At 35.3% G+C, this 13,852-nt stretch overlaps 1 protein-coding gene across 3 annotated transcripts in view; it reads right to left on the reverse strand.

Moving 5' to 3' along the window:
- The window catches only part of LOC132194843 (kalirin), a 118,801-nt gene that overhangs the window by 84,460 nt on the left and 20,489 nt on the right, over positions 1 to 13,852 (reverse strand). For all 3 annotated transcript variants that reach the window (XM_059616396.1, XM_059616395.1, XM_059616397.1), the window contains exon 2: positions 12,137 to 12,228. The gene's annotated coding sequence lies outside the window, so the exon portion shown is untranslated. The remainder of the gene's footprint in view (positions 1 to 12,136; positions 12,229 to 13,852) is intronic.

A 13,852-nucleotide genomic window follows, 5' to 3' on the forward strand; every position in this document is an offset into this window, starting at 1 on the left:
TCGTGGCAACATTTTCTAAAAATACCCTCAACATGCACACGCGTGTCGACCGTGCAGTTTAAAAATCTCCACTCCCCTTCGTATCGCTCAATTTCCCGGTCTTCTGTCACCCTCCAAGGAATAAAAGATCAGGTGGAAATAAGGTTGCCATTCGGGCGGAAAACAAGGGGGAATCAAGAGGGTTTTAATGTTGAATCGCGACTTGAGCTGGAGATGATACAAACGACTACTACGGAGCTGACAATGAGAATGACTAGCGAAAGCAACTCCAGGAAGCGGCAGATTAAAATGCCGCATTAACGAGGCATTGTACCTTCTTGAATCTCAATAATGGCTCATTTAAGAACCTGCAAAAAGGAGATCGGCGAAATCGCTTTGTTGTAAATTAAAAAATATTAAAGCCCTCGCTTTTGAAACTGTTACTTTCTAACGCTTGTAAATAATATAGGAAATAGTTGAATTAGTCTGTAATTTTTAAACTCAATAATTGCATATATGTTTAATATTTACAAAATTAAAATGAAGTTTAACTACTATTAGGTTTGAAAAATATAAGCATCTGCGTTTTTGTGATGTTGTTTGGCTGCGGCGGTAGAAAATACGAAATAAATAAAATAAATAATTAACCAATTAGGTTGGTAAAATAATAATTGCGATTTTATATGTCGAGTTTCACTGCTTGGAACTTTAAAATAAATTATTATTATTATTCTTTATTGACTTATGAGACGTCGCCACGATGTAATTACTCATTGCGACAACAATTATACCGCGGCTTCAAACGAATCGAAACAGGTAACTTGTTATACAAAGCAGACATGCAAGTCACAGGGTTTTGGTTTGAAATTAACAATGCCTGGGCATGAATATACCAATCGCTCTTATTGTTAGCCCTTGTGTGATAATCATGAACTTCGCTTGTTTTTTTTTTTAAATAATGCGGATATTTGCGGACAAATTTGCAAGTTTCAAACAGATAAATGGAAAATACTGGAAGAAATAATCATTTAAGATGAGTAATTATTCTTGACGCAGTTTTAAAGGACAATTGGTTAAGTTTATGTTCATCCTTTTTTTAATTACGCAGTTTGTTTAGTTTATTTTTATGGGCAGCAAAATACAACACAAGAAGATGCGAGACAATTAAAGCTTCGCCATTAAAATTTATGTCCGTCTGGAGGACGGTTGCGTTCAACGTTTCCGCTTTCTTCGTGCAATTTCTTTCTCGCGCTAAAATATACTTGATGGTCCATTTCGCACAAGACTCTATTTTATCGTCCAATAAACGTCAGTTACAGCCACCAGGCAAATTAATATTATATATAAACTTACGGCCCAAATGTCATATTTACAAAAAGGAAGATAAATCAAAATCAAATATACATCAGTGCGCGCGTTTTATGATTTTCTGATTTGAAGGCCACCCCGGCTGGAAGCTTCACAAGCTGCTGGATTCGATCCAGCTTTGTTTCAAATGCAAGTCACGGTGACATTTCAATCGCGCGCTGAGCACGTTTGAATGGGAGGTGAAAAACTGGGGATTATATCACTCTGTCGAGAAAGCTTTTGAGAAATGTTTTGGTGAATTAATTTAATGACCGCATATGTGAGAGAGAAAAGATTAACTGAGCATAATTGGCTTTTCGTTGAATGGCGTTTTGGGAAAATGCATTACATGAATATTCACGAGCAAAGAGCAATGTTCTCGGAAATATAAATAATAACTTCTTTTGTGACGCAGCTGACGAAGAAGAAGAAACTCCAAAGCAGGAAAGGTTATTGTGGTTGTGCAAGCAACAGAAATATTTGAAGAAGAATTACGAGAGTGGATTTGAAATAAAATCTTATATATTTTAAGTAGCATTGATAATAAGAATGGAGGAAGAGTAAATTTTTCAGAATAAGAGGCCACTTTTCAAGATTCAATTAAGTGCCATCATTTTCACGGATTTTTTTTTTTAAACTTTTTAAACGTCAAAGTTTATTTTTAGAATATTTTAATGTTAATGGAAAAAATAAAAATAATAAAAATGTTACAGCGACATTAATCGTACTCGAAATTCAAATTTTGAGTATGGAAATTAACAGTAAAAAGTCAAAATACGGTAGATTGTAAGTAAAAATCTTTAAAATAAACTTGTAATGATAAAATTGTTTTAATTTTTTCCGGGAAAACTAATACAATAATATTAAATTTTAAAAATTCATTTGTTCTCAATTCCAGCTCCATCAATTGTAAATTCACATAGCTTTGAAGGTACGCGTGGAATGAAATTTTCAAATTTTAATTTGCATGTCAAATGAGCAGCGCGCTTTTTCGCTTTGAACTTGAATATTTATGCTCTGAGCAAGACTCGCAGGATGCAAATTTCAATTCAACTCGTCGCCGTGTGTTGCAAAGGAAGCGCCGAAGGGCAATTTGCATTCCTTTGCAGAGGCGAATATTACACACGATTATTATGCATCCGCGTGCCGACACTTTCCGCCGATCGTCATGAATAGACAAACAAATGCATTGTAAACAAATTTCGTGTATGTAAAGTACAGTTTGCGTTTGGGAAGCCGGTCGGGCAGGCAAACATGAAAGGGTCTTTTTGATTCTGGTCGAGTGAAGAGCGCTATTGTTAATCAGCAGCAATTAATTAAGCAAATTGGATGCAGCTGCTAATTAACCTAGTTATGCCGAATCGCCGCTCTTTGTTTCGAAAAACTGCAAATTCATCAGCTTTGTTTGACGGATTAATTAATTTTTCAAAGCTGATTCATTTATAAAAACAAAAACATAAAAATATTAAAACTTCAAACCAAATTTACACTTAAGGACTGATATGGGCTTTAACCAAGTTTGCGCTAATCTACAATTTTTAAGTTACAAAATACGCCATGAAGAAATAATTAGTAGAAATTTTCCCTTATGCTTTTGCAATTTTAAAATTGAAAACAGTCCAAGGTAGAAATTAGTGAAAAGATTCACAAAAACTTTAGGCCATTTCCAAATCAATCTGACCAGTGTTTGGCATGGGTTGTTGGATTTGGATGAAACTTGGCATGGTGATACCCTTAGGGTAGGTGGTCAACCTAAGGTATATAGTTAGTCCAATATCCCAACATTGCCTATTTTACAGGGGCTCAAAGTGGCGATTTTTGCAAAAATAAAGTTTCCTTTAATCTCAATTATCTCGGGTTCTAGTGAAACAATTTCAAAAAACTTGACACCGTTTGAAAGCCAATTAAATGGACTTGAATTCGGCTATAAGCGTCAAGGTCGCAGGTCAAAGTTCAAGGTCACTAAAATTTTGATGAAATTTTAAAAACGCCGCCAGATATTGAAGGACCAAAAATATTTAAATCTTTTCCACAGGAAAAATGTTCCAAATTTAATTTTACATCGGTGTACAAATTTTGGTGATATGTATTTTCTTTGTTTTTGAGATATCTACAGGGGAAGTTCAAAAAACGTGGTTTTTTGGCCCTTTTTTGAGGTCGTAAAATTTAAAACGCCTCAAATTTTGCTAAATTTGCCATAAAATTAAGCAAATACACTTCAGGAATGAGGAACTATCATATATAATGCAATTCTATGATCAGAGTCGATTTTGAAATCCACCCCTACCCCTGGGGGTGGGTTTTGGGGTTAATTTTAAATATGCCCAATTTTTGTGTTTTTGATGTCGTTTCCTATGTTTTCGACATCCAGGAACACGAATCTGAAGTCAGTTTTTGTTTAAAGTTAATAGCTTTATTAATAATTGCACTTGAATGCAGTGAGTTCTCAGCTCCTCGCAATTCGTCGGACGATCAAACTCGCCTGATTCAACTGCGATTATTTATAAAGCTATTTACTTTAAACAAAAACTGACTTCAGATTCGTGTTCCTGGATGTCGAAAACATAGGAAACGACATCAAAAACACAAAAATTGGGCATATTTAAAATTAACCCCAAAACCCACCCCCAGGGGTAGGGGTGGATTTCAAAATCGACTCTGATCATAGAATTGCATTATATATGATAGTTCCTCATTCCTGAAGTGTATTTGCTTAATTTTATGGCAAATTTAGCAAAATTTGAGGCGTTTTAAATTTTACGACCTCAAAAAAGGGCCAAAAAACCACGTTTTTTGAACTTCCCCTGTAGATATCTCAAAAACAAAGAAAATGCATATCACCAAAATTTGTACACCGATGTAAAATTAAATTTGGAACATTTTTCCTGTGGAAAAGATTTAAATATTTTTGGTCCTTCAATATCTGGCGGCGTTTTTAAAATTTCATCAAAATTTTAGTGACCTTGAACTTTGACCTGCGACCTTGACGCTTATAGCCGAATTCAAGTCCATTTAATTGGCTTTCAAACGGTGTCAAGTTTTTTGAAATTGTTTCACTAGAACCCGAGATAATTGAGATTAAAGGAAACTTTATTTTTGCAAAAATCGCCACTTTGAGCCCCTGTAAAATAGGCAATGTTGGGATATTGGACTAACTATATACCTTAGGTTGACCACCTACCCTAAGGGTATCACCATGCAAAGTTTCATCCAAATCCAACAACCCATGCCAAACACTGGTCAGATTGATTTGGAAATGGCCTTTAACATGAAATTTTACAAAAATAATTAAAATCAACTCTAAATATTGAATTTTTTTATTATTATTTATTATTGACTTAAAATTCTCTGGATTTCATAGATTTGTATAATTTTAAATACTCGTTTCACAAAAATACATTAGAAAGTTAATTTCAAATTTGTTTCAATTATCTCAATTGGCGTTTCGCCTGATTTGAAAGGCAAATAATTTGAACTTAAATCAAAGATAATGTGAGGAAAAATTAAACCCAACTTTCTTCTCCATGCAAGAAAGGTATAACCTAAAAATTTGCACATAATTTGTGTAAAAAATTCAGGTTCCTTTGTCAGTTTTATATTCCAGAGGGAACAAAAACTCTACGCAGCGGGAATATAAATTCAAAGGCTTTTGTTTTTATTTGTTGAATTTTTGTATGGAAAATGAATTTCACGAGCGCGTACGCGCCCAGCTCCAAGCGAGTATTATTGTACGAGTTATTTATACCCGAAATTATTATTTTGTTTTTTCGCCGAAGCACACGCAGAAGTTTGCCTGTGTGTTCATAATTCAAATGTAGTCGGTTGTGCACACAATCTGCGTGTGGCGGAGCGTTTGCTAAAAATATCGACGCGCAGCCTTCAGACGCAATTTATTTTTCGTGCGGGCGGAATATCTGCTATACGTCATGTCCAGCGGCAACACACACACTTTTTCTGCAAATATGTATGCAATTTTCGTGTCGTCTCCAGGGTATTGATCACGTCTTTTGATACCAGCAGCAGCCCTCCGGTCCTCAGCAAACAAGAGGTAAAAAAGTTGCAAAACAGATTTCCTCGCACAACTCGCAAATCCACTTTACGACTTTTCTTTTTCATTGTTGTTTTGAAACAGAGATAATCAATAAAAAATGTTTGATTTTAAAATAAAAAACGAAATTCGAAACTCTGGATTCCAAAGGACCAGATTGAGGTCTTTTTGAACCCAGGTCAAATTTCATCCAATATGTATTATTTTATTTAAAAAAATATTATTTTACTTTTTTTTAATTAAATTCGATTATTGTTATTGATAATTTTGAAAGATTTATTTTAATTTTTGAAATAAACATTTTAAGAAATGAACAATTAAAAATTTGGGGTCATTTTACATGATTTATATTTAAAATTAAATAAATAGATTAGATTTGCGTGAATTTATTATTTTTTATATTTTCCATTCTTTTAAACTTTTAAGGTTGCGAATTTTTACTCGAAATGTGGGAGAAAAATGTAATGAAAATTTCACAAAATCAAGCGGCCGGTGCGCTCTTCTTTGAAGGAGGGTGCGCCATGCTTTAGCAAGTTGTTTGCTAGCGAAGAGCCATTTCTCCATTCACCCCTAACCATCTTTCATTACATGTATTTTCAGTGTTTTATATTTAATTTTTGTATATTGACTTGATTTTCTGAATGGAGATTCTCCATTGGAGAATAAACAAATAAATAAATCAAACAGAAATAACATTTAATGAAAGCTGGACATGTTTAAATTAACAAAGAATAGAACTCCGAACGTTTTTTTTTTTACAGTGGAAATCAGTGAATAGTTAATTTTATTTCATTCGTTTTTAATTTAAAAACCATCAAAATTCAAGACCAACTCCGCACATAATTCAATTTTGGCGCATCTGTTGGTCTGCCGCTTTCGATTCCTGTCCAATTTCAATCACGCGATCGTTACATGGAGCACCGAAACCCATGAATTATTTACGACGCGGCGCTTGTACGCACATGAATGGCCCCGTCTTGTCTGCGACATTTGATATTCCTTTTCTTCCTGCTGCTCTCGACAGCTTTTTCCCCTGACAGGGACGCCGAGTTTCATCCCGCCGGCGCATGCATCGTCACATATTATTCACATCAACACTTTTATTTATTTTTTTTATTCAGGCGTCGAGGCTCGTAATTGTCCGGATTAGATGAATAGAATTTTTATTTCCGACGATGACTGATGACACCCCGCGCGACAACGTTTAATCCCACGTCGGTTTAATTTTATTCCAGGAAAGCTCTAAATTTTAATACACGAGTTCTCTCTCGTCATTACGCGAAAGTTTAATTTACAGCCTTCGCCATGGGATTCCTTTTGCTCATATTATCCGTGTATGTACTTGAGTGTGTGTTTTTTTTTCAACCCCTCGTATGATTTTTCCACCTCTCACACATTTTTAATTTTAATCCTTTTGGAAAGAGACACCATTTCGACGTTGTTAGCACATTTCAGTCGGTTTATGGCCGTGCGTTTGAAAATAATCAATAAACACACGCACGACTCTCACGAGAAGGAATGTCGCACTGGCACTCTCGCTGCTAATGGCCGTTTGAATTCAGTGCATTCCAACCGAGACAAAAAAAGGCTGGCAAGTATGATAATGATGATGACGTCGGTTTTCAATTCGTTTCCTGGCGTTAATTTATTTACAAACAAAAATGTTTACAGTGTAAAATAGTTTTTACGGTCATTTTTGGTCAAGGAATCCAATTTTGCTGCAAAAATTTTGAAATTGAAAGAATTTTTAGGTGGACAGATAATTATTAAAAAGAAGTAAAAAAAAACTGGTTATTTAAAATTATTGATTATGGGTGAAATGAAAATTTTCCAATTTGACTGATTTTTAGAAATTTTATACTGTTTTATAGCTTTTTATATCAAACATAACTTTAAAAAAAAACATTCAATTTTTACTTATTTCTAACAAATTTGTGTTAAGATTGGCGTTTTGTGGAATTTATTGTCAATTTAAGCCTGCGCCGAAAAGGCAGGCCCAAGACTAATTAAGAGTCGAATATTGCACAAGACGACAATCTGGCCTCAAACACGCCGCCGCCGCTTCTTTTCGAGTGGAGAGGCTTCTTCTCCAAATTAGATGCCGCAGCATCTCAAGGGAGCAGCCGACTCGAATCCAAACGCAACTTTATCTAGCTCCACTTAATTTAGCCAAGAACAAATTTCCTTGGCATCTCTCGAGATAAAAAGAGCGGACGAAAAATATGTTCCGCAGTTTGGGAGCGACCGGAGGCCGACAGGGTCGATTGATCACTTCAGATTTATTGTGTTGAAACGCAGGGCTAAATTGGTCCTGGTGTCCAAAGCGCGTAAAAAAGGAGCACCGGTCTGGGACAGCAGAGGCACCGAAATGACATTAGCCTTTGACGTCACGCACGCGTTCAACCCTGCCGTGCGCTCACAGGGGTGGTTTTAATCTAATTTGCAAATTGGGCTCTTTGAACTGTACAAAAAATTACAAAAGTTAAACTCACAGGCTGGAAAAATTAGAACTTTTAAAATTTCTTAATTAAATTTAAAATATAAATTTCTGCACCGTTACAAAATAATTGCATTAAAAAGTTAAATTTTTGCATCTTATTTAATTTTTTTTTCTTTAGACTTCAGTGGCTAAAGAAGAACTTGGATATTAATTTCTGAATACAAAACGCCTGAACAAACTTTTAATTTTCTCCCAATTCCAATCAGAATGTCTCAGCATTCTAAATATAAATTGACGATCAAAGGGAAATAAATTTTTGAAAAGATCCAAGGAAGCGTGATAAAAAATCCAAGTTTGTTTATTTCTTTGGAATTTTAATTGGTCCGCGATAAGCGTCATCCTCGCTCCTAATTAGTAGCCAATCAAGCGTTTTCCGACTAAAACGATAAGCAAACAGAAACTAGAAACGAAAACTTTGAGCGGTAAATAGTGTTGCGTGCCCGCTTTTAACGACACATCGTTTATCAAGCCAACTAATGCATGTGTTGTGTAGCAGCCGTGGCGCCAAGCACGCACCGAATTATCATACCAACACCGTGTGCATGTGCGAAAATCGATATGCGGCAGCAGCCACAGAAATTTATTACGGCCGCACACGGGGTGTGTGTGTGTGCAAGATACTTGTACTGCGCCCGTGGTTTCTATCTCGCTTTAATCCTGAGCCATTGTCTTGGGCGCCGTCTTTGTCCTCGCCCTGCATGCAATCGCATGTTTGTGTTGGTCGCCGCTATTTATTTTGGGAACCATTACAATTATTGAAATATGTTTTGGTGCTCGCCCGCACTGGAAGGTCGAATGCATAAATCAATACAGCGGCGATAAATGTTTGCCCTAAATTTATTTTGCACCTAAAAATGAGCACAGCTTATTTAAAAAAATAACAACAATTATTCAAAATTGTTAATTTTTTCTCTCAAAAATCTAAAGAATTTTATCTGGTATTTACAGGAAAATAAAATAATTTAATTAAAATATTAAAGACCAACTTTTGCCATATTTTGCAGCAACCTTCAAATATGGATCTAGAAATATGTATTGAATTGATTAGTATGTCTCTAATAAACTTTGAAAGAAAATTTTAATTCACTTTATTATATTTTGATTATCTCACAAAGATTGATCAAATACATTTTATTTGATAAATTTTACTAGATAGGAAGTAAATGTTCTATTCAGCTTCAAATGAATTAAACAATATTTAATTATTTTCAATTTAGGATACTGCAAAATTGACTAACTAGTAAGGAACTTTTAGAAACGCAACACGCGACTATTATGAAAAAATAGATATAATAAAATTCAAGGAAAATGTTTCTAGAGAAGAGGGTGCACAGCTTTCGAAAACAAACAAGGCAGAAAAACCCTTTCTTCTCTTCTTTTTTCTCCAATTTAAAATGTTTGTATTGACCGAGAAGAATAAATAAATAACAATAATAAGAAAATTTGAATAATTCTTCAATTTTGTCGGGATAGTCCGAAAATCATAAAATAATTTGTTGCCCACGTCATTATGCAAACACGGCTGGTGGCAACGCGTGCCTCTTCTCCTGCTTGTCCCCCATAAACAGCAGCGTCTTCGCCGGTGATTACGCCCGCCGAGAGCAAACAAAGAAAGAAAGGGGCTGCTGAAAAGAGCGGCACATCCATTTTGCAACAACGCGACGTTTTTCGACTCGAGTAGTGCGGTTTGCATTCACTCTGCGGAATGAAGTGGCTGCTTGGAATCGATTTTTCCTCCTTTTGACAAAGAGCAGCAGCGACACAATGCAGCCGGCGGAAAATGGCAAGGAAAGGGAAAGAAATCCATAAAGTCAAAGATTTGGCGCAGCAAAAGTTTTTTTCCCTCTTGGTCACCTTTGACCCGCGCTCTCAACGTCACGTCTTACGCAACAGGTTATTGGCTGCGCGAAGAACCGCAGGAAGGTGTAATTTCGTTTCGCGCAATTTATAGAGAAGAGCTTCCTCCTCTGCTCTCTCTCGACTTCCAAGGTGAACCCCGTCCCATAACACACACATTCTGCAAGGAGAGGGTGCTTTATTCAATCAGGCCGAGTTGATTTGAATAGGGCCAATTACGGACCCTCGTCTGCGAAACTTTGCTCCAAGCACGTCGGAAGTGAATCAGTTCTGCGCTCTCCAAAATGTCAACCAACTCGTGGGAAAAGTAGAAAAAGTATGAATTGCAAAAGAAAAGAAAAAAGAGAAAAATTCTTCGATTTTCAAATTAAGTTGGATAAAATGTGGGAAAAAAGTGTTTATAAACAATTTTTTATATAAATTTTGGTCAAAAGCATGTTCATTGGCAAAATTATAATTCAATTGTTGCTATTCAATCCATATTAATTTGTCAATTCAAAATTTTAAACACTTTAAACAGAAAAAATCATAAAATGTAGTCATTGAAATCGTTTTTGATTTTTTTTTATAATTTACAAGCTTGAATATTTAAATTTCTCTCATTTTTTATTGATCAAACCAGAGGAAATTTAATAAATTTCTTAATGTGTAAATGTAAATGTGACAAAAATTCACTAATTTGCAATTTCATATGTGAATCATGAACCTTTTTTTTAATTTTTTTACTCTATTCATTACAAAAATTTAACATCCGACAACACTGAATGTTTCATTTTCCAGCTTTTATTTATCTTCCTCCAGAGACGAAACACACAAATTCACAATTTAAATACACTTCACCCCGAAATGATTTCCCTGTGGAATAAATTTTTTTCCTGGTTCTCAATCGTGAATAATCCCGAGCTGCTCTCGTGACGATTTTTTTTTGCGAAAGCCGGCACACTCGACTAAGCCCTCAAAGTTAATGCACTTTCAGCCCGGGATAAAGAGAGGGCTCTTCACACCAAGCCGGGCGCGTTTCCCTTTCTTTTCCTCCGTGGCGTCGGACACGAGAGTTTACGGAATGCGAAATATTTGGCTTGTTCGATTTGACGTCACGCGACCGCAGAATTTTAATGACCGAATGAAATGCGGCTGCTGCGGAGACGAGATCTGTCCCCGCAGAGATGCGAAATTGCGACGAGAATTATTGATGCCGCCTTTGTTCTGGCAAGCTTGGTTTTCAACTCGCTGGGGATCAATGAATGTGTGTGTGTGTGTGTGTTCCTTAGGAGGAGCGCTGGCCGCGTGCTAAATGCTGCGATGATGACGGCTTTTGTCTCGCGCGGATCGAACGACATAGAGCAGAATTGAGAGCACCCAAGTGAACTGATGTGGAAATATGATCGATGCACTTGACATTGGCAATACAGTGAAACTCCAGTGATGAGCGATTGTTTGAGCATCACGTGGTTTCAAAATCAAATCAAATTGTAGAAAACAAAAAATATTAATTTTTTCGATTTTATTTCCTTACTGGAAAATTGTAATGTTTTAACGTTTTGAAAGATCAGATTTTACTCTTTTTTTCTGTGGTTCGAATTTTAATTTTGTTTAATTAATCATGGAAATTTAAAACGGATCAGAAAAACAATAATTTCCGTCAATTTTTTTGAACTGTAATTACTGTAACTAAATGTTAAACCAATGAAATCTTTGACGTTTCATAATTATCATAATAATAATAATAATAATTATTATTATTATTGATTTTTTTTAAATAAAAATTTTCAAATCCATGTCAAAACCAAGAAATATAAAGTCGAAAACCAACCCCAAATGAACCATAAATGTTTAACTTGTTTTCCCGTTTTCTCATTCTGAGAGTTTGGTTTACAAGCATCACCGCCACTATACGAATTAAAAGATCAACTAAATCAAATTAATATTGAAGATAAAATTTAGTTTTGGTTGGATAATCCAAACCCCTTACAAAAATTTCTTTTCAGTTTTACTTAACAGATTCTGAAAAGAATAAAATTTTAACTGGTTGATTTAAAAATGAAAAATTCAAATAAATCAAAATCGAAGGTAATATTTTACAAATTTTCTTTAGTTTTCTGTTTACGTCACCATGTTTAGCGTCGAAATCGCGGTGGAAACGTCGTCCCCATATTTCACTCGTCGCCAGAAATGTATGGCTGTGGGGCTGAAATAGCCGGACCATTTCAATCTGGTCGGCGAGTGACGCCAGAAATAAATCAGCCCGACAGTGATTGGCCGATGAAAGGCGGCAGTGCGTTCATGCATTTTCCGTTTCGGACGCGCACATGTGGAGTCAAATTAACGCGATTCGCACCCCGCGGGGGTGCACAAATGTGTAATTGGCATCTCGGCCTGAAAATCTCGCAAATCGATCCACCTACCTGCTGGTTGTGCTAGTTGGGTTGGCTCGAGAAGAAGGGCGGCAGCGGCCTAATGAGCCCACGGGAATTCATCAGCAGCCCTCCTGGTCACTCTGCGAAAAGAAAGACACACACTTGCATGAGTTCGCGCCCCCAAACCAATCAATCAATGTCTAAACGCAAATATTCCGTGTCTATTTTCAGACTAAAGAGTAGTTTCCTAGGCTTTGAAGCTCCCTCCCCCAATCTATTGAGATGGTCGAGGGTTCAGTTTCAATTCATGTAGAATAACTTGACTTTATTCAGGCAACTAAAGGGCCTAAAAAAAAACAATTATGCAAGACTGATCTTGGATGATTTACCACTATTTTTAAATTAAACGTAAAACGTTAAACGTGAAAAATATAAATTATTTTGAGTTAAAATGCTATCAATTCACTTCTAAAATCATTCATATGGACTGATATCAAGCTAAATGAAGGCACAACATTTTTGAAAATCGATTGGCTCTTAAGGTCGCTGGACTAAATTTCAGATGCATCGTCAATTTGTTAAAATTTTATTCGATAGATTCAGCTTTTAAGTTTCTTACTGGACTGAATATCTAAACCCTATTCAGAGACCTGCTTGACTATTCTTTTATTTCACCCTTATAAAAACAGTATCAATGGAAATTTTTATTCACACATGTTTTTGGCATTTTTCAGTTGCGAACATTGTATTTTGATCTACGAAAATCTTTAATTTCGACAGGAGGCGATTATGGAAAAAATTGAGAAATTTTTAAAAAAGAGGTCAGTCATTGAACAACAAATCAATTGAGATTTCAACGTGAATGCAGGGAAAAAATAAAGTTAGAATATTAATTGAATAGGTTGCTCCAGTACAATTTTTGTTAAATTAACACCCCTCGTTAAAAATGAAGCGGTCCAAAATTAAATTTTACACTTTAATTATTGAATCACACTGAAATATTTAAACCTAATTCAGTGATCGGAACGACTATCCAAATATTTTAATAATATAAACAGAATATCAATTGAAATTTTGGTTCGCATATGTTTTAGGCATTACAGAGTGGCAAATATTGTGTTTTGAACAGTGAAAAAAAGTAAATGCAGCTGACGCGTATTTTATAAAGAAAACTAAATTTCTGACAAAAACAGGTTAATGTTCAAATAGTGAATCAATAGCGAGGTCTTCGTGAATTTAAAAGGGTTAATATTGTTAGAATATTAAAAGTGTTGCTCCAGATAATTAAAAGGGTGAAACGACGATTTGGAAAATCACACAATAGCACACAATTCACTTCTACAATCGTTCATATAAATATTGACAAAACTAAGGAAGAACTTAGATTTTTAAAAACTCAACTCTCCTCTTCAGTTGCTTACTTGACCGTAATCCAGTCGAAGATTTTGAAATTATCAGAGCGCTTGAATTTCAAATATTAAATTTGGCTGATTCCGCACAATTCAGAAAAAATTTTGACAGATTTTTTACATCAATCCTTTATTGTTTAAAAAATTATAAAATAATAATTAGTATTTATAATATCTAAAAATTAACCAGTTAGAAAGAAAAATCAATGCACAAGATCAAACGTTCGAGTATTTACTCGAAATTCAATGCTTTTTTGCTCCAACCCAGCAGGCTTGTGATTTTAATCAAAGTGGAGTGACTCTCTGTAACATTGCTCCAATTTATATTATGCGTTTGTGTTTCCAAAAAGATACG

This window comes from Neocloeon triangulifer, unplaced genomic scaffold, assembly GCF_031216515.1.
Source record: "Neocloeon triangulifer isolate White Clay Creek 2 clone unplaced genomic scaffold, ASM3121651v1 ptg000008l, whole genome shotgun sequence".
NCBI classification, from domain to species: domain Eukaryota; kingdom Metazoa; phylum Arthropoda; class Insecta; order Ephemeroptera; family Baetidae; genus Neocloeon; species Neocloeon triangulifer.